The 23935-nt window shown below is 37.1% G+C and overlaps 1 protein-coding gene across 5 annotated transcripts in view; it reads right to left on the reverse strand.

Moving 5' to 3' along the window:
* The window catches only part of OXR1 (oxidation resistance 1), a 719190-nt gene that overhangs the window by 620749 nt on the left and 74506 nt on the right, over positions 1 to 23935 (reverse strand). The window lies entirely within an intron of this gene.

Genomic DNA, 23935 nt, shown 5'->3' on the forward strand with positions numbered 1-23935 from the left:
TGTGTGTGTGTGTGTGTGTGTGTGTGTGTGTGTGTGTGAAGAATGCTTATGACCTACTTTCAGCAACATGCAGTTATACAATACTGTATTATTAACTATAGTCACCATGCTGTACATGAGTATGAATATATAATCACATATGTATTCATGTATATACTCAGAACTTACTCTTACAACTGAAAATTTGTACCCTTTGACCTATACTGCCCTTTCTCTTCCCCCAACCCACTGGCAACGACTATTCTCTGTTTCTATGAAGTCAGCTTTTTATTTTTTATTTTCTAAGATTCACATATAAGTGATACCATACATTATTTTGCTTTCCCTGTCTGGCTTATTTCACTTAGTATAACGCCCTCCGGATTCATCCATGTTGTTCATTCCATGCTATCCATGTGATTTAGTTTTACTGTGTAGTTTTGCTGTTTTTATTTTGAATTTGTGAAAATCTAAAATCTATGCTACCATTGCCACTGCCATTTTCCTAGGATCCCTGCTTTGTAAGGAAGCTTTTGTTCAAAGAACAGTAAACATTTTCCCTAATGTTGCTAAATGTAACCAATTCCTTTAAGAAGAACTCTTCCCCTTATTCATACTTAGATTTAAAAAAATACTTTTACTCATTAAGCCCACTGAAATTTATTTTGGTTACTGCTATCATTTAAAGTACAATACCAAATATTTAAAATTAATTTTATAATAATTGTTTTAAACTACAGTTAAATGTGAAGCTACTGCTAGTCGCATTATTTCCTCTAGATTTGACCAGCAAGCTGTCACTTCTTTTTACAGTCACCTAATTCCACCATATGTTATGCTTTATGAAACTGATAAGTGCTAATATGATATTACAATGAGACTTGTTGCTATGAAAATAAATGATACATGAACTAGAGCTCTTAATTTTTTGGCATTCTAAGAGAGGGAAATGAAGCAAATGACAAGAAAACAAGTAAATATTATGATTTAATTTCATTTTAATGTCTTTTGGTAAATGTTCTGGGTTTAAATTCCTTTGGGAAAATGTTCTGGGTTTAGTTTTCAATCATTCCAGGTTTGTATTTCATAAATGTATAAAAATTGATGATCTGAATTTGATTGAGATGCATTCTAAGAGCCTTGGTTATCTGAGGATATGTTTTCAATCAGCAAAATGGATTGATACTGTACTTTAGAAAGAATTTTAATAGCAAAAATTCAAATAAATTCAATCATTCAAGCACTGATTAAACATCTCTTATTTCCTGCAACTAAGAATAATGATGAAGAGTTGGACAGTCCTCACTTTCACATCGCTCACAATCTGGGTGCCTAAAAATGGGCTTTTCTGTAAATTTAGTCTGTTGATTGTGTGACTATCAGTGAGTCTTAATCTTTGGCTGTTAGTTTCTTAATCTTTAAAATGAGAATAATGGTTATAATGCCTACATAACAGCATTTTAGAGAGAGGGGACTGAAAAGACAATGAATGTGAAAATGCTTAGCATATAAACTGTATAGTGCAGGGCTTCTCTTATGTGCTTAACCTCCTCATGTGGACTCTGGAAGTGGTTGAAACCACTTGGAGTTGCCACATGCAGAGTTACCTAGAGGAGGAAGAAAATGACTGGACTCAATTAAAAAAAAAAAAAAATCTGAGGGTCATCAATACACAGAAGATGTTGGAAGCAACAGGATGAAATGAGATCAATTTGTCTAAGAGAAGAGATAGAGAAAATAAGAGGACTGGGTCATGGGATACTCCAACACTTAGATGTCAAATGGAGAGGAGAAGTCAGGAAAGAAGACAGAAGGAGAGAGGGGGAGAAAACAAGGAGAATATGATGTCACTTGGGGAAACAATATTTCAAGGAGGAGCAAGTGATAAACCATGTCAAAAGCAGCTAAGAGGTCTACTAAAATGAGGACAGATAATTGACCATTAGCTGTGGCAGAATGTAGCTCCCTATTAACCTTGATCAAGCCATTTCATTTGAGGAAAGAGTCAGAAAGCCTGGAACAGGTTGAAGAAATGATGCGAAGCATTAAGGTGAATTGAAAAAGTAGAGACAAAGAGATTATTAAAGTAGTCAAGGTCATATTGAATTGACAGAGTTAGTCAAAGATATTCAGAGTCTGTGAGGACACATTCCCATAACCATTAAATATAACCATTGCCTTCTTTTTTTTTTTTTTTCATTAAGCAGCTTAGGTATGGAAAAAGTTCCTGTGAAATTATTAATTCATTTAGAAACTGAAGGTAAACTTACCTGATAGAATTTACTATTTGGAAGGAAACTATAATGTTGAGTCTCCAGTGAGGATTATAAGGTAACATTAATTCATGTCACAAAACAAAAAACTGCATTTTCATATAACGGGCACAATCATTCTGAAACACCAGCCTAATTAATATATGGAGGGTCTGCTTAAACATCTCATGCTTGCCAGGAAGCCACTTTATTAGGACTTTTGCTAAATTTAAACAACTGAAAGTAATTTCCATTTAAAATATGCACCAGTGCATTTTTAATTTATTTGTTTAATTTTTAACTGCTTTACTGAGGAATAATCTATATACAATAAATTTCAGGTTACATAAAAAATTTTATGTATTTTAACATGTTCAACCCATGAAACCATCACATACTAAGAACACATCCATTCATTCTACTAGTTTAGGGTGCTGTAACAAAGTACCATAGACTGGGTGGTTTGTAAATAACAGAATTTTATTTCTCACAGGAAGGAGAAAGATGGAGGCTGGAAGTTCAAGATGAGGGTGCCAGCATGGTTGAGTTATGGTGAGACCCCTATTCTGGGCTGCAGACTGACACCATCTTGTGAAAAGAGAGCAAAAGAGTTCTCTGGGGTCTCTTTTATAAGGACACTAATTCTATTCATGAGGGCTCCACCCTCATGACCTAATTACTTCCCAAGGGCCCACCTTCTAAACCATCAGACTGGGAAGTTAGGATTTCAACATGTGAATTTTGGGGGGACACATTCAGTCCATAACGTCCATCATCCCCAAAAGATTCCTCATGCCCTTTTGTCATCCTTACCACCTGCCACTCTCTGTGCACTCTCCCTGCTCTCAAGTGACCATTTATGTATTCTGTCACTACAGACTAGTTTGAATTTCCAATAATTTTATATACATAGAATCATACACTATATACTCTTTCATTTTTTTCTGGCTGCTTTCACTCAGAATCATTTTTCACATTCACCCATGTTATAGTTATCAATGGTTCATTCCTTTTTATGTCTAGAATAGTTTTCCATTGTATGGTTTTACCATAATCTGTTTATTCATCGACCTGCTATTGAGCATTAGGGTTGTTTCCAGTTTGGGGCTATTATAAAGATGATATGAAAAATTGTGTTAAGTCTTTGCATGAACATAAGTATTTAATCAGGAGAAATAACAGCCTAAGACAGGAATCATTTGATAGGGGTATGCTGAATTTTTCCAGAGACCGCCAAACTGTTTTCCAAAGTGATTGTACCATTTTACATTCCTATCACTGTATGAAAGTCCCATTTTCTCCACATCCTCTCCAAAACTTGGTATAGTGAGTCTTTTAAATTTTTAGAAGTTCTAATAGTTTGTTGTGGTATCTTCCTATGGTTCTAATTTGCATTTTCATAATGAGTAATGATATGTGGGTCTTTTCATATGCTTATTTGCCATCTTACATCTTCTTTGGTGAATTTTCTATTCAAATCTTTGGCCCATTTTTAAATGGATTGTTTTTCTTATTACTGAGTTTTAGGGGTTCTATATACTGATATATTCCAGATAGTAGATGGGTTAATCTGATTGGCTGCCATAACAAAATACCACAGACTGATGGCCTAAACAACAGAAATTTATTTTCTTACAGTTCTGGAGGCTGTAAGTCCAAGATTAAGGAAACAACAGGATTATTTTCTCCTGAGGTGTCTTGGCTTGGCCTGCAGATGGCTGCCTTATTTCTGTGTCCCCAAGGACTTTTCTCTGTGCATGCACATGCCTGGTGCCTTTTTCTCTTCTTATAAGGACACAAGTCATATTGCATTAGGGCTCCACACTCATGACCTCATTTAAACTTAATCACTTTTTAAAGGCCCTATATCTAAATACAGTCACACTGAGGAGCTTAGGGCTTCAACATATAAATGTTGGGGGAACACTATTCAGTCTATAACATTAGGCTTTTATCAAATATTTGCTTTGTAATTATTTTTTGAGTGTCTGGTTTTTCTTTTCATTATCCTAATGGTGTCTTTCAAGGAAAAGAAGTTTGAAAATTTGATAAGGTCCAATATATCAATCTTTTATTTTGTAGAATTTGCTTTTAGTGGCATATCTAAGAAATCTTTGCCTAACTCAAAGTCACAAAGATTTTATTCTATGCTTTATTCTAGAAGTCTTAGCCTGTTAGGTTTTTCTTTTAGGTTCATGATGCATTTTGAGTTAACTTTGGTGTACGATATAAAATGTAGATAGAATTTTTTTTTTGCACATGGATAGCCAGTTATCCCAGGAACACTTGTGGAAAAGACTATCTTTTCTTCAACGAATTGCCTTTGTAACCTTTGTTGAAAATCCATGTAATTGTGGTTCTAATTCTGGACTCTCTATTTTATCCCATTTATAAAACTGCTTATCATTATACTAATACTTTCCTGACGACTGTAGTTTCAAACTAAGACTGAAATCAGGTAGTGCTGATTCTTCAACTTCGTTTTTCATTCTCATCGTTGTTTATTACTTTCTAGATTCTTTGCATTTCCATATACATTTCAGAATTAGCTTATAAATCTATAAAATGCTGTCTGAGATTTTGATTGGCATTGCATTTAATCTATATGTAAATTTTGAGAGAATTGGCATTTTAAGAATTTTAGGTCTTTTTCTCTGTGAACACTGTGAACCTCTTGAATTACCTAGGTCTTTAACTTCTTTCAACAATGTTTTCTAGTTTTCAGTGTACAGGCATTGCACATCTTTGTCAGAATTATCCCCACATATTTCATATTTTGATGCTGCTGAAAATAGTGTTATTTAATTTCAACTCCTGATTGTTTACTGCTAGCACATAAAAGTGAAATTGTTTTGTATATTGACTTCGTAACCTGTGGTGTGCAAAACACTTATCAGTTCTAGCAGGTTTTTACAGATTCCATCAGATTTTTCTATTACAGCTTACTGTTATCTATGAAAAACAAGAGTTTTACTTCTTCCTTCTCAGCTAGATACCTTTCATTACTTTTTGACTACTGCATGTGCTGGAACCGCCAAACAATGTTGAACACAAGTAGTGAGGATGAGCATCCTTGTTTCATTCCTGATCTTAGCGGGAAAGTATTCAGTCTTTCAACATCAAACACAGGCACACCTTGTTTTATTACACTTCACTTTACTGCATTTTTTTTACAAACTGAAGGTTTTTGTCGAGCAAGCCTATAGGTGTCATTTTTCCAACAGCGTTTCTCACTTTGTGTCTTTGTGTCACATTTCAGTAATTCTTGCAATTATTAATCTTATGGTGATCTGTGATCAGTAATCTTTGATGTTATTATTGTAATTGTTTGGGGGCACCACAAACTGCACCCAGCTAAGGATGGTGAATTTAACTGATAAATGTCGTGTGTGTTTTAACTACTTCACTGACCAGCCATTCCTCCATCTCTCTCCCTCTCCTTGGGCCTCCCTATTCTGAGACACAACAATATTGAAATTAGGCCAACTAATTACCCTACAATGACCTTTAAGTGTTCAAGTAAAAGGAAGAATTGCATGTCCCTCACTTTAAATAAAAAGTTAGAATTGATTAATCTTACTGAGGAAGGCATGTCAAAAACCAAGATAAGCCAAAAGCTAGGCCTTTTGCACCGAACAATTAGCCAAGTTGTGAAACCAAATCAAAGGAAATTAAAAATGCTACTCCAGTGAACACATGAAAGATAAGAAATTGAAACATTATTGCTGACATGGAGAAAGTTTAAGTCGTCTGGATAGAAGATCAAACCAGCCACAACATTCCCTTCTGTCAAAGCCTAATCCAGTGCAAGGCCTTAACTCTCTTCAATTCTGTGAAGGCTGAGAGAGATAAGGAAGCTACAGAAGACAAGTTTGAAGCTAGCAGAGGATCGTTTATGAGGTTTAAGGAAAAAAGCTGTCTCCACAACATAAAAATACAAGGTGAAGCAGCAAGTGCTGATGTAGAAGCTACAGCAAGTTATTCAAAAGATCTAGCTAAGATAATTAATGAAGGTGGCTACACTAAACACCAGATTTTCATTGTAGACCAAACAGCCTTATACTGGAAGAAGATGCCATCTAGGACTTTCACAGCCAGAGAGGAAAAGTCAATGCCTGGCTTTAAAGCTTCAAAGGACAAGCTAACTCTCTTGTTAGGGCTAATGCAGCTGGTGACTTCCTTATATCTTTGATAGTGCTAATTTACACCCACCCTCCCTCTCTCTCTCTCTCTCTCTCTCTCTCTCTCTCTGGTTAAAAGTTAATCAATTTCATTGATCTTCTCAAAGAATCATCTTTAAGCTTCATTTGTTTTCTCTATTGATTTTCTGTTTCAATTTTATTGATTTCCACTGCGACCGTTATTATTTCCTTTCTCGTGCTACTTTTGATTTTTTTTTGGTTCTTTCCCTAGTTTATTAAAGTAGAAGCTGACACCGATTTAAGAAAGTTTTAAAAAAATATGGGCATCCAGCACCCAGAATTTCCTTCTACCTACTGCTTTAGCAGCATCTCACATTTTGATATGTTGCGTTTTAATTTTCATTCAGTTCAAACTATTTTCTTTCTTCCTTTGGATTTCCTCTTCGACCCATTGTATTTCGTTAGCAATATTATTTAGTTATACATATTTGAGTATTTTCCAGTGATTCTTCTTTTTAAATTACTAATTAATTTTATTATGCTCAGAAAATTTATTTTGTGTGAATTGAATCCTTTTACATTTATTGACACATTTTTTGGCCTAGTATATAGTTTTTCTTGGGAAACATTCTATGTATGCTTAAAATAATGTATGCTTTTTGCTGTTTGACGAAGTTTTCTATAAATATCAGTTACGTCAATGTTCACATCTATATCACTTACTGAGATGGATACTCAAATCTGCAGCTCTATTATTTGACTTTTAAATTTTTGCCGGATAGTCTATATATTTTTGCCTTAACATTTCTGCAGTGTGGATATGCTGGTGATGAATTCTTGAGCTATTGTATGTCTGTAAAAGTCTTTATTTTAATTTTGTTTTTGAAAGAGACTTCTACTAGGTATATAATTCTGGTTTGATAATTTTTTTCATATTTTCTCATTACTAAACAAGGATCTTCTGCTGATCTCCAGAGTTCTCTCCCTGTGCAACTCTATCCTCTCTGTGACTCTGTCTTATCAACTCTAAGAACTCGGTCTTCTGGGATCCTTAGACAATCTCCTCAAGTAAGGGAGTCTGCCTGACTCTCCTGGGTTCCCTTTTTTGTGTCATGGACTGGAAACTCAAGACAATAGCTGGGGCTTATTGTAGAGCTAAATGTAGAGCTCACCTCATTTGTTTCCCATTTCTCAAGACCACTGTCCTTCATTGTCTGATGTCCAGTATCTTTAAAAACAACTTTGCTTCTTGTGTCTTCTTTTTGTTGTTGTTCCTGTTGTTGACGACTCAGTGGGAGACTATATCTGATACCTGTCACTCCATCTTGTTATTCCATTTAGTCCCAGTACATATTTTTGATCTTGGATCTTTCCTATTCCATTCATTTGAAGAACTAAAGTAAGATTTCACTACATTCATTTGAAGCATCAGTTGTCTGACCTTATGTCGAAATATTTCAGACTAAAACCTGACTCACCAGGTATTTGTCAATGAAATTCTACCACCTATGCAAGTAGGAAGTATCTTCCATTTTTCTCAAATTCATTTAGTTTAACTGAGAATTTACGAGATATCTGTGCTATTATCTTTATCCTTCAAGGATAAGATACAATTAAAAAAGAATATCAATACAAATGAACACATAAAAAGGAAGAAAAGGATGAGAATGTCTTTGAATAAGTGTTTGTAGTCATGTATACTACAATAATTATCTACTTCAGAATTCAAACAGTTTTTCTTTATGCCCATTCTTCATGAAAAATTCAAACTGTAGAATGTTGAAAATTCTCTACCGTAGGGAAAAAAGTGCATTTATCCCAAGAAGACTGATTCATTTGTGTATGTTTGTGTGCTCACTTAAACATAAGTGAGGTGGCGGGAGGTTTCACGGTGCATTAACCTACTCTCTAGTCAATTTCAAAGTCAAAGTATCTATCATATAGGTTAACTTTAGGAGTATAAATCCCAAATGTTAAGAACTTTAATTAATATATTAAACTTTGTTTATAACACCTTTATATTGAAGATTGAGGGTCTGTTCTTGGTAGCTGTCTTAACGTTGGATTTTTCTTCAGAAACTTTAATCAGAAACAGAGAAGACTATACATAAATCAACACACTAAAACAAAGTCTGTCTAGGACATTATATATTCCATATTGCTTCTAGGACTAATACCTGGGAGAAATCCAAGATAAACCTGTAATATTTTTCCTTCAGTGTCACTACTATGAACATTGAAAGTGGTGAGAGAAGGGCAGTGGAACTGTTTAACATAGCATCTTGAGGACACCTGCCTCTCATATTTTGTCACATCAGAAAGAGATGTACGAAAAATGTCCCATGTTGGGAAATGAAAAACTGCTATAAAGAAAACCCAGGGATGACCTCCCTTTTTCTCCTATTTCTTTTCTGAAGTCTCCTCCTGCCAGTAATTATTCTAACATCTCTGACCTTGTGCAGTAATTCAATCCTTCTCTTTTCTCCATGACACGGTACTCATTTCCTACTCACAGCTTTTCAAGGTGTAACCCGTTCATGAGTTGTGCTATACACAAGGTTAAAAGGTAGTACAATGGCAGCTACAGTAGATAGCTCCATTTTCAACATCCAATTGAAAATGAAAACATAATTCTAAATGAATTAAGGGACAATAACGCTCTGCTTGGAGAGTTCTTTTCCCAGATGATATGCTACACATAAGTTTTAAATTGCTGTTTTTCCAGTGCTTAGCTGAAATGAAAAAAGTAGGAAAAATGCAAGCCTCAATTTAAAAGTAGATGTGAATCCCAAGAACAAAATTATAATGCTAAAATCTTTTAGGCTTAAACTACAGATTGACCATGCTAATCAGTCACCCTTCACCACACAGACAAGGAAAGCCCAACTGAAGTATCCAGTAAGGGTCTGCCATATTTTCTGATGAAATCTGTATCACCTACTAATATCAGGGGACTCCCTATGAAAGACTGGAGCAATGGACACATTCTCAAAACACCTGGAAAGTTGGGAAACCTAAGTTTCCACTACCAGTTGGGATGAAGATGGATGTGAAATACCTTTACTCCCACTGAAACAATAAGAAATTACTGCGTAGACAAATCTATACATTCAGAAAGATAAAAAGATAGATATCGTATACATATAAAGCCTGAAATATTATCTGTATTGTCATATATGTGAATTGCCAATTTTATTTGTATTGCACTAAAGAAGAAACTAAAAGTATATGAAAATAGGGAGCATGTCCACACTCCTCAATCTGTGTGGGTGCACATAGGAAAAATGAGGTGGGGTCTCTTGAAAGGAGGCTTTGTGGAGTGGGGTCTCCCAGGCTTCTCCTTGGTGTTCCTTCATGGGGGTCACTGCTGTAGCTGACTGGAACTCCCCAACAGAAGTTGGTGATTCTGCTTTGGCACAGTTACACTGACTAGTAGAAATCATTTAGGTTTTTTTTTTTTGTTTTTTCGGTACACGGGCCTCTCACTGTTGTGGCCTCTCCCACTGCGGAGCACAGGCTCGGGACGCACAGGCTCAGCAGCCATGGCTCACAGGCCCAGCCACTCCGCAGCATGTGGGATCCTCCCAGACCGGGGCACGAAGCCGCGTCCCCTGCATCGGCAGGTGGACTCTCAACCACTGCGCCACCACGTTAGTCCCTTATTGCATACTTCAAAGTAAATGTAGGAGGGCTTGAAGATGGCGGAAGAGTAAGACGCGGAGATCGCCTTCCTCCCCACGGATACACCAGAAATACATCTACACGTGGAACAACTCCTACAGAACACCTACTGAAGGCTGGCAGAAGACCTCAGACTTCCCAAAAGGAAAGAAACTCCTCACGTACCTGGGTAGGGCAAAAGAAAAAACAGAGACAAAAGAATAAGGACGGCACCTGCACCAGTGGGAGGGAGCTGTGAAGGAGGAAAAGTTTCCACACACTAGGAAGCCCCTTCGCGGGCGGAGACTGCGGGAGGCGGAGGGGGGAGCTTCGGGACCGCGGAGGAGTGCACAGCGACGGGTGCGGAGGGCAAAGCGGGGAGATTCCCGCACAGAGGATCGGTGCCGACCGGCACTCACCAGTCCGAGAGGCTTGTCTGCTCACCCGCCAGGGCGGGCGGGGCCGCGAGCTGAGGCTCGGGTTTCGGTTTTGGACGGAGCGCAGGGAGAGGACTGGGGTTGGCGGCTTGAACATAGCCTGAAGGGGTTAGTGCACCACGGCTAGCCGGGAAGGGAGTCCGGGGAAAAGTCTGCATCTGCCGAAGAGGCAAGAGACTTTTTCTTCCCTCTTTGTTTCCTGGTGCGCGAGGAGAGGGGTTTAAGAGCGCTGCTTAAAGGAACCCCAGAGACGGGCGCGAGCCGCGGCTAAAAGCGCGAACCCCAGAGACGGGCGCGAGCCGCGGCTAAAAGCGCGGACCCCAGAGACGAGCGGGAGATGCTAAGGCTGCTGCTGCCGCCACCAAGGGGCCTGTGTGCGAGCACAGGTCACTCTCCATACCCCTCTTCCGCGGAGCCTGCGCAGCCCGCCATTGCCAGGTTCCCGGGATCCAGGGACAACTTCCCCGGGAGAACGCACGCCGGGCCTCAGGCTGGAGCAACGTCACGCCGGCCTCTGCCGCCGCAGGCCCGCCCCGCACGCAGTACGCCCCGAATCAGCGGCTCCTTTAACCCCGTCCTGTCTGAGCAAAAAACAGACGCCCTCCAGCGACCTCCACGCAGAGGCAGGGCCAAATCCAAAGCTGAGCTCCTGTGAGCTGTGAGAACAAAGAGAAAGGGAAATCTCCCCCAGCAGCCTCAGAAACAGCGGATTAAAGCTCCACAATCAACTTGATGTACCCTGCATCTGTGGAATACCTGAATAGACAAGGAATGAACCCATATTGAAGAGGTGGACTTTAGGAGCAAGATCTATGATTTTTTTCCCTTTTCCTCTTTTTGTGAATGTGTACTTGTATGCTTCTGTGTGAGACCTTGTCTGTATAGTCTTGCTTCCACCATTTGTCCTAGGGCTCTATCCGTCCATGGTTTTTAAAAAAAATTTTTTTTCTTAATAATTAATTTTAATTCTAATAACTTTATTATACTTTACCTTCGTTCGTTCTTTCTTTCTTTCCTTCCTTCCTTCCGTTAGACAACGAATCACCCCAAATTGAGGAGGTGGTCTCTGAGAGCAAGATTTATGATTTTTCCCCCTTTACCTCTTTTTGTGAGGGTGTATGTGTATGCTTCTGTGTAAGATTTTCTCTGTATAGCTTTGCTTCCAACATTTGTCCTAAGGTTCTATCCGTCCCTTTTTTTTTTCTAAATATTTTTTAATTCAATAACTATATTATACTTTATTTTATTTTTACTGTATCTTCTTTCTTTCTGTCTTTTTTCCTTCTTTCCCTCCTTCCTTCCTTCCTCCCTCCCTCCCTCCTTTCTTTCCTTCCTTGCTTCTTTCTTCCTTCCTTCCTTTCCTCCTTTCCTTCTTTCTTTCCTCATACTTCTACTAATTCTCTCTACTTTTTCTCCCTTTTATTCTGAGCCGTGTGGATGAAAGGCTCTTGGTGCTCCAGCCAGAAGTCAGGGCTCTGACTCTGAGGTAGGAGAGCCAACTTCAGGTCACTGGTCAACAAGAGACCTCCCAGCTCCACATAATATTAAACGGCGGAAATCTCCCAGAGACCTCCATCTTAACACCAGCACCCAGCTTCACTCAACGACCAGCAAGCCACAGTGCTGGACAACCTATGCCAAACAACTAGCAAAACAGGAACACAACCCCACCCATTAGCAGAGAGGTGGCCTAAAATCATAATAAGGCCCCAGACACCCCAAAACACACCACCAGACGTGAACCTGCCCACTAGAGAGACAAGATCCATCCTCATCCACCACAACACAGGCACTAGTCCCCTCCACCAGGAAGCCTACACAACCCACTGAAACAACCTTAGCCACTGGAGACAGACATCAAAAACAATGGGAACTACGAACGTGCAGCCTGCAAAAAGGAGACCCCAAACACAGTAAGATAAGCAAAATGAGAAGACAGAAAAACACACAGCAGATGAAGGAGCAAGATAAAAATGCACCAGACCTAACAAATGAAGAGGAAATAGGCAGTCTACCTGAAAAAGAATTCAGAATAATGATAGTAAGGATGATCTGAAATCTTGGAAATAGAATGGACAAAATGCAAGAAACAATTAACAAGGACCTAGAAGAAATAAAGATGAAACAAGCAACGAACAACGCAATAAATGAAATTAAAAATACTCTACAAGGGGTCAATAGCAGAATAACTGAGGCAGAAGAACGGATAAGTGACCTGGAAGATAAAGTAGTGGAAATAACTACTGCAGAGCAGAATAAAGAAAAAAGAATGAAAAGAACTGAGGACAGTCTCAGAGACCTCTGGGACAACATTAAACGCACCAACATTCGAATTATAGGGGTTCCAGAAGAAGAAGAGAAAAAGAAAGGGACTGAGAAAATATTTGAAGAGATTATAGTTGAAAACTTCCCTAATATGGGAAAGGAAATAGTTAATCAAGTCCAGGAAGCACAGAGAGTCCCATACAGGATAAATACAAGGAGAAATACACCAAGACACATATTAATCAAACTGTCAAAAATTAAATACAAAGAAAGCATATTAAAGGCAGCAAGGGAAAAACAACAAATAACACACAAGGGAATCCCCATAAGGTTAACAGCTGATCTCTCAGCAGAAACCCTACAAGCCAGAAGGGAGTGGCAGGACATACTGAAAGTGATGAAGGAGAAAAACCTGCAACCAAGACTACTCTACCCAGCAAGGATCTCATTCAGATTTGATGGAGAAATTAAAACCTTTACAGACAAGCAAAAGCTGAGAGAGTTCAGCACCACCAAACCAGCTTTACAACAAATGCTAAAGGAACTTCTCTAGACAAGAAACACAAGAGAAGGAAAAGACCTATAAAAACAAACCCAAAACAATTAACAAAATGGGAATAGGAACATACATATCAATAATTACCTTAAATGTAAATGGACTAAATGCTCCCACCAAAAGACACAGATTGGCTGAATGGATACAAAAACAAGACCCTTATATATGCTGTCTACAAGAGACCCACTTCAGACCTAGAGACACATACAGACTGAAAGTAAGGGGATGGAAAAAGATATTCCATGCAAATGGAAACCAAAAGACAGCTGGAGTAGCAATTCTCATATCAGACAAAATAGACTTTAAAATAAGGACTATTAAAAGAGACAAAGAAGGACACTACATAATGATCAAGGGATCGATCCAAGAAGAAGATATAACAATTGTAAATATTTATGCACCCAACATAGGAGCACCTCAATACATAAGGCAAATACTAACAGCCATAAAAGGGGAGATCGACAGTAACACATTCATAGTAGGGGACTTTAACACCCCACTTTCACCCATGGACAGATCATCCAAAATGAAAATAAATAAGGAAACACAAGCTTTAAATGATACATTAAACAAGATGGACTTAATTGATATTTATAGGACACTCCACCCAAAAACAACAGAATACACATTTTTCTCAAGTGCTCATGGAACATTCTCCAGGATAGATCATATCTTGGGTCACAAATCAAGCCTTGGTAAATTTAAGAAAATTGAAATTGTATCAAGTACCTTTTCTGCCCACAACGCCATGAGACTAGATATCAATTACAGGAAAAGATCTGTAAAAAATACAAACACATGGAGGCTAAACAATACACTACTTAATAATGAAGTGATCACTGAAGAAATCAAAGAGGAAATAAAAAAATACCTAGAAACAAATGACAGTGGAGACACAACGACCCAAAACCTATGGGATGCAGCAAAAGCAGTTCTAAGAGGGAAGTTTATAGCAATACAAGCCCACCTTAAGAAGCAGGAAACATCTCGAATAAACAACCTAACCTTGCACCTCAAGCAATTAGAGAAAGAAGAACAAAAAAACCCCAAAGCTAGCAGAAGGAAAGAAATCATAAAAATCAGATCAGAAATAAATGAAAAAGAAATGAAGGAAACGATAGCAAAGATCAATAAAACTAAAAGCTGGTTCTTTGAGAAGATAAACAAAATAGATAAACCACTAGCCAGACTCATCAAGAAAAAAAGGGAGAAGACTCAAATCAATAGAATTAGAAATGAAAAAGGAGAAGTAACAACTGACACTGCAGAAATAAAAAAAAATCATGAGAGATTACTACAAGCAATTCTATGCCAATAAAATGGACAATCTGGAAGAAATGGACAAATTCTTAGAAATGCACAACCTGCCAAGACTGAATCAGGAAGAAATAGAAAATATGAACAGACCAATCACAAGCACTGAAATTGAAACTGTGATTAAAAATCTTCCAACAAACAAAAGCCCAGAACCAGATGGCTTCACAGGTGAATTCTATCAAACGTTTAGAGAAGAGCTAACACCTGTCCTTCTCAAACTCTTCCAAAATATAGCAGAGGGAGGAACACTCCCAAATTCCTTCTATGAGGCCACCATCACCTTGATACCAAAACCAGACAAGGATGTCACAAAGAAAGAAAACTACAGACCAATATCACTGATGAACATAGATGCAAAAATCCTCAACAAAATACTAGCAAACAGAATCCAACAGCACATTAAAAGGATCATACACCATGATCAAGTGGGGTTTATTCCAGGAATGCAAGGATTCTTCAATATATGCAAATCTATCAATGTGATAAACCATATTAACAAATTGAAGGAGAAAAACCATATGATCATCTCAATAGATGCAGAGAAAGCTTTCAACAAAATTCAACACCCATTTATGATAAAAACCCTGCAGAAAGTAGGCATAGAGGGAACTTTCCTCAACATAATAAAGGCCATATATGACAAGCCCACAGCAAACATCATCCTCAATGGTGAAAAACTGAAAGCATTTCCACTAAGATCAGGAACAAGACAAGGTTGCCCACTCTCACCACTCTTATTCAACATAGTTTTGGATGTTTTAGCCACAGCAATCAGAGAAGAAAAGGAAATAAAAGGAATCCAAATCAGAAAAGAAGAAGTAAAGCTGTCACTGTTTGCAGATGACATGATACTATACATAGAGAATCCTAAAGATGCTACCAGAAAACTACTAGAGCTAATCAATGAATTTGGTAAAGTAGCAGGATACAAAATTAATGCACAGAAATCTCTGGCATTCCTATATACTAATGATGAAAAATCTGAAAGTGAAATCAAGAAAACACTCCCATTTACCATTGGAACAAAAAGAATAAAATATCTAGGAATAAACCTACCTAAGGAGACAAAAGACCTGTATGCAGAAAATTATAAGACACTGATGAAAGAAATTAAAGATGATACAAATAGATGGAGAGATATACCATGTTCTTGGATGGGAAGAATCAACATTGTGAAAATGACTCTACTACCCAAAGCAATCTACAGATTCAATGCAATCCCTATCAAACTACCACTGGCATTTTTTCACAGAACTAGAACAAAAAATTTCGCAATTTGTATAGAAACACAAAAGACCCCGAATAGCCAAAGCAATCTTGAGAACAAAAAAAGGAGCTGGAGGAATCAGGCTCCCTGACTTCAGACTATACTACAAAGCTACAGTAATCAAGACAGTATGGTACTGGCACAAAAACAGAAAGATAGATCAATGGAACAGGATAGAAAGCCCAGAGATAAACCCACGCACATATGGACACCTTATCTTTGATAAAGGTGGCAGGAATGTACAGTGCAGAAAGGACAGCCTCTTCAATAAATGGTGCTGGGAAAACTGGACAGGGACATGTAAAAGTATGAGATTAGATCACTCCCTAACACCATACACAAAAATAAGCTCAAAATGGATTAAAGACCTAAATGTAAGGCCAGAAACTATCAAACTCTTAGAGGAAAACATAGGCAGAACACTTTATGACATAAATCACAGCAAGATCCTTTCTGACCCACCTCCTAGAGTAATGGAAATAAAATCAAAAATAAACAAATGGGACCTAATGAAACTTCAAAGCTTTTTCACAGCAAAGGAAACCATAAACAAGACCAAAAGACAACCCTCAAAATGGGAGAAAATATTTGCAAATGAAGCAACTGACAAAGGATTAATCTCCAAAATTTACAAGCAGCTCATGCAGCTCAATAACAAAAAAACAAAGAACCCAATCCAAAAATGGGCAGAAGACCTAAATAGACATTTCTCCAAAGAAGATATACAGACTGCCAAAAAACACATGAAAGGATGCTCAACTTCATTAATCATTAGAGAAATGCAAATCAAAACTACAATGAGATATCATCTCACACCAGTCAGAATGGCCATCATCAAAAAATCTAGAAACAATAAATGCTGGAGAGGGTGTGGAGAAAAGGGAACACTCTTGCACTGCTGGTGGGAATGTGAATTGGTTCAGCCACTATGGAGAACAGTATGGAGGTTCCTTAAAAAACTACAAATAGAATTACCATATGACCCAGCAATCCCACTACTGGGCATATACCCTGAGAAAACCAAAATTCAAAAAGAGTCATGTACCATAATGTTCATTGCAGCTCTATTTACAATAGCCCAGAGATGGAAACAACCTAAGTGCCCATCATTGGATGAATGGATAAAGAAGATGTGGCACATATATACAATGGAATATTACTCAGCCTTAAAAAGAAACGAAATTCAGCTATTTGTAATGAGATGGATAGACCTAGAGTCTGTCATACAGAGTGAAGTAAGTCAGAAAGAAAAAGACAAATACCGTATGCTAACACATATATATGGAATTTAGGGAAAAAAATGTCATGAAATACCTAGGGGTAAGACAGGAATAAAGACGCAGACCTACTAGAGAACGGACTTGAGGATATGGGGAGGGGGAAGGGTGAGCTTTGACAGGGCGAGAGAGAGTCATGGACATATACTCAGTAACAAACGTAGTAAGGTAGATAGCTAGTGGGAAGCAGCCGCATGGCACAGGGATATTAGCTCGGTGCTTTTTGACAGCCTGGAGGGGTGGGATAGGGAGAGTGGGAGGGAGGGAGACGCAAGAGGGAAGACATATGGGAACATATGTATATGTATAACTGATTCACTTTGTTATAAAGCAGAAACTAACACACCATTGTAAAGCAATTATACCCCAATAAAGATGTTAAAAAAAAAAGTAAATGTAAACATTTTATTCAAAAAATACATATTTTCTTTAAAGAGATGTGAGTGCAAAGAAATGTAAAACCTAAAAACACTGAACTCAGAGGGATGAGACTTTCTGCATGGACAAGGGGACAGATGTAGGAAACTTTCAAACCTGAGACACATGGCCGAAGCTGTGGTAAGAGGAGAGGACAGGAGAGACAGGTTTTTGGTAAAATGAAAATCTTGGTTTGGATGAGGAGAAACCAGGCAAACTTCTGACAAACCTGTGGGCTAGTGTGTCAGGCTTTAAACAGGAAAAAGCTCAGACTCAAAGATAACTTTCTCTGCCATGTAATGCATTTATAAAGAAATTCTGCTGAGTAGTCAGAGGCTGGGAATGGCTGGAAAGCCAGAAGTTACTGTTTCAAGGTAACAATCTTGATGTCTAGAAATCTCAGAGACTCTTGTCACACCTTCTCATTGTCACTGAGTATCATAGTTCTCAGTCCCTCCATTCCAGACCCTGTTGTATGCAGTCTCATAACATCAAGACCTCATAGTCTCACAGCCTCATGGTCTTGAAATCTCACAGCCTGTGATATGGAAAGATGTCTGTAAAACACCACTACACTATGGAAACCACTAAAATCCCCCAAGACTGCACAGCAGTTTTGATAGACTTAAGACAGTTCATATTTTCTATTTCTTAAAAGCTTTTGCACAGCAAAGAAAACCAATGATAAAACAAAAAGACAACCTACCTAATGGGAGAAAATATTTGCAAATGATATGACTGATAAGGGGTTAATATCCAAAATATATAAACAACTCATACAACTCAATATCAGAAAACAAACAACCTGATTAAAAAATGGGCAGAAGACCTGATAGACATTTTTCCAAAGAAAACATACAGATAGCTAACAGGCACATGAAAAGATGCTCAACAATGCTAATCATCAGAGAAATGCAAATCAAAATCCCAATGAGATATCACCTCACACCTGTCAGAATGACTATCGTCGAAAAGATCACAAATAACAAATGTGGGCGAAGAAGTAGAGAAAAGGGAACACTAGTACACTGTTGGTGGGAATGTAAATTGGTGCACTGCTGTTTAAAACACTATGGGGGTTTTAGAAACCTCAGAGAACTAAAATTAGAACTACTATATGATCCAGCATTTCCACTCCTGGTATATATCTGACAAAAACAAAAACAGTTATTAAAAAAGATACATGCACCCCAATGTTCACAGAAGTATTATTTACAATAGTCAATATGTGGAAGCAACCTAAATATCCATCACTAGATGAACAGGTGAAGAAGATGTGGCATGATGCAATGGAATATTACTCAGCCATGAAAAGAATGAAATTTTGCAATTTGCAACACATGGATGGTCCTGGAGGGTACTATGCTTAATGAAATAAGTCAGACAGAGAAAGGCAAATACTCTATGTTATCACTTATACATGGAATCTAAAAAAGAAAACAAACAAGTGAATAAAACAAAACAGGAACAGACTCAGATATAGAGAACAAACTAATAGTTACCAGTGGGGAGAGGAAAATGGGGAGAAGCAAGATATGGGTAGGGATTTAAGAGGTACAAGCTACTAAGAAAAACAAATAAGCTACAGGATATATTGCACAGCACAAGGAATACAGCCAATATTTTATAATAACCTTAAGTGGAGTACAATCTTTAAAAATTTTGAATCACTATGTTATATATCTGAAACTAATATTGTAAATCAACTACACTTTCTCAGAATCTTAAGGTCTCATAGTCTTCCAAGTCTTGCAGGTCCACAGTCTATCTATCAGGCTCAGGGTCATGAAGTTCTGAGGTCTAGCAATATTATAATGTTTAGTTTCAGAGTCCTCTGAATTCATTCTCAAAATGTTACGGAAACTATTGTAACCAAATCCTGATACAATTCAATTTTAGCTATCAATCCCCTTGGCAGCATAGAAAATTGAGGGTTGGGCTGAAAAACAAAAGGTCTTGGATACCTGTTACTTAAATTGCAAGCATATTTAACACAATAGCAGGAAGATCAATGAAACTGAATTCAAGTCAATGGAATTCAAAATTCTAGTAAAAAAAAACAGATTGTGAAATAATGAGCTTAGGATTCACAAAGATTCCTTACACAGGACACAAAAAACATTAATTATTAAAGAAAAATTTTAAACTTACGCTCCTCAAAATATGCTGTTAAGGCACTAAGAAGTCAAGTCACAAAATGAGAGAGAACACTTGCAAACATTTTTCTGACAAAGCACTCCTATTTAAATATACGCAACTATTTATATTAAGGAAAACAACCCAATAAAAGTGAGCAAAAGACTCAAAAAAAAAAATTCACCAAAAGTAGATATATGAGTAGCCAGTAAGTACCTCATAAGATACTCAACATTAGTCATCAGTAAAATAAAATCAAAACAATAATGTGATAGCACTTTACACCCATTAAAAAACTGACAAAACGAAATGCTGACAATGACTTAGAGTAACTGAAACTCTCATACACTGATGATAGGAGTTAAATGGTGCAACCACTTTGGAAAACTGGCAAGTTTTCGTAAAGTTAAGTATATATATACCTACCCAATGACACAGCATTTGTATTCCTAGGTATTTACCCAAGAAAAGATGTGTCTCTAAGAAGATTTATCCATGTTCGTATAGCTATATTCATTTTCCAAACAGGAAATCACCCAAATGTTCATTAACATTTGAATGTCTAAACTGTGGAATATTCATATAATAGAATGTTCCTCAGCAATAAAAATAGACTACTGGTAAGCACAGCAACATAAATAAGTCTCTAAATATTATAACAAGGGAAATGAGTCTGACACAGAAACGCAAGTACAATACTATTCCAATAACTTTAAAATTCTACGACTTCAAAATGGTGATAGTAATAAAATCAGTGGTTTTAGTAGTGTAGGACTGACTGAAAAGGGGCATGAAAGAATTTTCTCTGGTGGTAAGAACAGTTTGTATCTTGACTGGGGTAGTGGTTACATGGTGTATATGTTTGTCAAAGCTCACTGAACTGGTCACTTGAAATATGAGCATTGTATTGTATGGAAAGTACATTCACTGAAGTTGATAGAAAAATAAACAAAAAGAAAAGAGGAACCATTTTAAACAATTAGTTTAAGTATGAAAAATCTTTTAAAGATATATATAATTTATATTCTTAACGAAATATTAATTATAACTACCATTTACTGAATGTTCACTATTAGTCAAGGACTGGGATAAGCATTTTATATATACAATCTCATTCAAAACATCACAATAAAACTAAAAGGTTATATTAGTTTGAAATGCCTAGATACAAAAATTTTTGGTCAGTCAGATGAAAAATATCATGATTGTACCAATTTACATTCCCACCAACAGTGTAGGAGGGTTCTCTTTTCTCCACACCCTCTCCAGCATTTACGGTTTGTAGATTTTTTGATGATGGCCATTCTGACCAGAGTGAGGTGATACCTTATTGTAGTTTTGATGTGCATTTCTCTAATAAGTAGTGATGTTAATCATCTTTTTATTATGGAGAACAGTATGGACGTTCTTTAAAACACTAAACTTAGAACTACCATAGGATACAGCAATACCACTCTTGGGCATATATCCAGAGAAAAGCATAATTCAAAAAGGTTCATGAGGGGCTTCCCTGGTGGTGCAGTGGTTGAGAGTCCGCCTGCCGATGCAGGGGATGCGGGTTCGTGCCCCGGTCCGGGAAGATTCCACATGCTGCAGAGTGGCTGGGCCTGTGAGCCATGGCCACTGAGCCTGCGCGTCCGGAGCCTGTGCTCCGTGATGGGAGAGGCCACAATAGTGAGAGGCCATGCACCCCAATGTTCATTGCAACACTATTTACAAGAGCCAATATATGGAAGCAACCTAAATGCCCATTGACTGAGGAGTGGATAAAGAAGATGTGGTACATAAATACAATGAAATATTACTCAGCCATAAAAAAAGAACAAAATAATGCCATTTACAGCAATATGGATGGACCCAGAGATTGTCATACTGACTGAAGTAAGTCAGAGAAAGACAAATATATGATATCGCTTATATGTGGAATCTAAAAAAATGGTACAAATGAACATATTTACAAAACAGAAATAAAGTCACAGATGTAGGAAAAAGAACTTACAGTTACTGGGGGAAGGGGTGGGGGAGGGATAAATTGGGAGATGGGGATTGACATATACACACTACTATATATAAAATAGGTAACTAATAAGGACCTACTGTATAGCACAGGGCTCTATTCAATACTCTGTAATGACCTATGTGGGAAAAGAATCTAAAAATGAGTGGATATATGTATATGTATAACTGAATCACTTTGCTGTACACCTGAAACTAACACAACATTGTAAATCAACTATATGCTAATAAAAAATTATATAAAAAATCATGAGACACACATAGAGAATTTTCCTTTGCCAAACACACCATTCACACCAGATTAAGAGTGTTTTTTGTTTGCTTCATGGACTATATCCTTTGTATATACTGCCGCGTAATCCTTATGTTAACTAGTTTATGTTCTGAAACATTTATTTCACCAACTCTGTTACTGTCAGCAGAAACAATCCTGCCATATTTCCTATTTGTTTGGTATCATAACACCTTGGCATCCACAGCTGGGTGGGTCAGCTATCCTGTGTGTTGTACTGCCAGGGTCTCTTCTAACCAGACAATAAAGATAAATCAACAGATACCACCTCTGAGGAAAGAAACTATCAGCACAAGATTAAATCTTGTTCTGTTGTCTCTTATTCTATAGCAAAGTGACTAAAAATAGTGTTGCCTAAGTTTTGTTCCCTCTGTCCAGTCTCCTATCCAGTCTTCTGGAAAGCAGAGAGTAATTATATGTCCTTCAAGTGCCGCAAAGTTCTAAAAAGACTTAGTTTGTTATTTACACCAAGGTACCTTTAAACATTTGAATTTTAGATCACACATGTAGCCTTGAGAAGTTATCAAATGCCACTATGCATTTTCTTGGTCCCACTACAGTAAAAGCCATATCTAAAACATGACTTTTCATCATGAATAGTCTATATGCAATACTATTACTTGTCTTTCTTCTCTTCCTGTTTAATTTTTTCCTCAATCACATTGTAAACCAAATTGGAGCCATCAAACTTCTACAGCAATGAAGCAATCAATAGCTTGACTACTTAAAAAACCACAAAAGAACCCACCTTTCAGCACAGTTACAAAATCTCAGACTCTTTTATGTTCATCTTTTACTGCATTGACTTACAATTCACATCCATGTGGCTTCATAATGAGAAGAGGGTTAGAAATGATATAATTCTTGATAAGAAAAAATCTGAAGTCAAGCTAAAAGAAAATGTTATTTAAGATATTTTATGATGCTTTCTGTAATGTAGAAAATAAAGTATAAAATTACTACATTCTGATTGTTTCTTAAGAAAATGTGTTCACAATAACATAGCCATATCTGAAAGACAAGAATGGCGCTAAAGTTGTAAATTTACATGGACAATAAAATAGGAAATCTCTCCTTTGGTTAAAGAGAGCTGAAGTGTTCAGTTCAAATGAAATTTATTAAAGGAATTTGAACAAAACTTGGCAAGCTTGAATTTTGCATTGGGATGTTGCAAATAATATATTCTGTGATGGTATTTTAATATGTAGAGCTATAAACCTGAATATAATTATTTTGAAAGGGCTAATGCAAAGCTATATCTAAATGCCAATTTCATGTCTCTGAGCAATGTAATTGATTGATAAGAATTTTTATTCCCACAGTCTCTTCCACATACCATAAAAATTCAATGTTACCTCTCAGAAGAGATCTCAAATGATATGACATGTCTATCTCCAAAATAAGAAAATACAATTAAAATTTATAAGTTTACTTTTTTATCAAAACAATGTATGATGCATAATGATTCAGAGATATGTGATATCCTTCTTTTATATTTTGGGAATTAAGAATGAGGTCTATAACTTCATTTACATCCATATACTTTGTGTTTTCTTTAATAGTTTTAAAAACCCCAAACTATTTATTATTTTGTTTCCATAATAAAGGTAAGCGATTCTCAGATTTAGTATTCCATTTTTACTTCATATCCTAAAGGTAGGATTTCTACAATAATTTCTCTATTCATGTCATCCTGGACTTCCTGTGATCCAAATATCAACATACATGGTAAATATGAGATATTCATAGCAGAAAATGAAGGTATCCACCCAATACCCATTTAACTCTTCTTTCTTGCTAACATAACTGCAGTTTTGTTTGGGACATCAATATACCTAGAGAAAATAATTTAATCTCTCAGCCTCAACTGCAGTTAAGGATGGTCATGTGTTATATTTCTAGATGAGTTTTTGGAGATAGCT

Source organism: Monodon monoceros, unplaced genomic scaffold (assembly GCF_005190385.1).
Source record: "Monodon monoceros isolate NGI ecotype Baffin Bay Population unplaced genomic scaffold, NGI_Narwhal_1 Super_Scaffold_14, whole genome shotgun sequence".
Lineage (NCBI taxonomy): Eukaryota > Metazoa > Chordata > Mammalia > Artiodactyla > Monodontidae > Monodon > Monodon monoceros.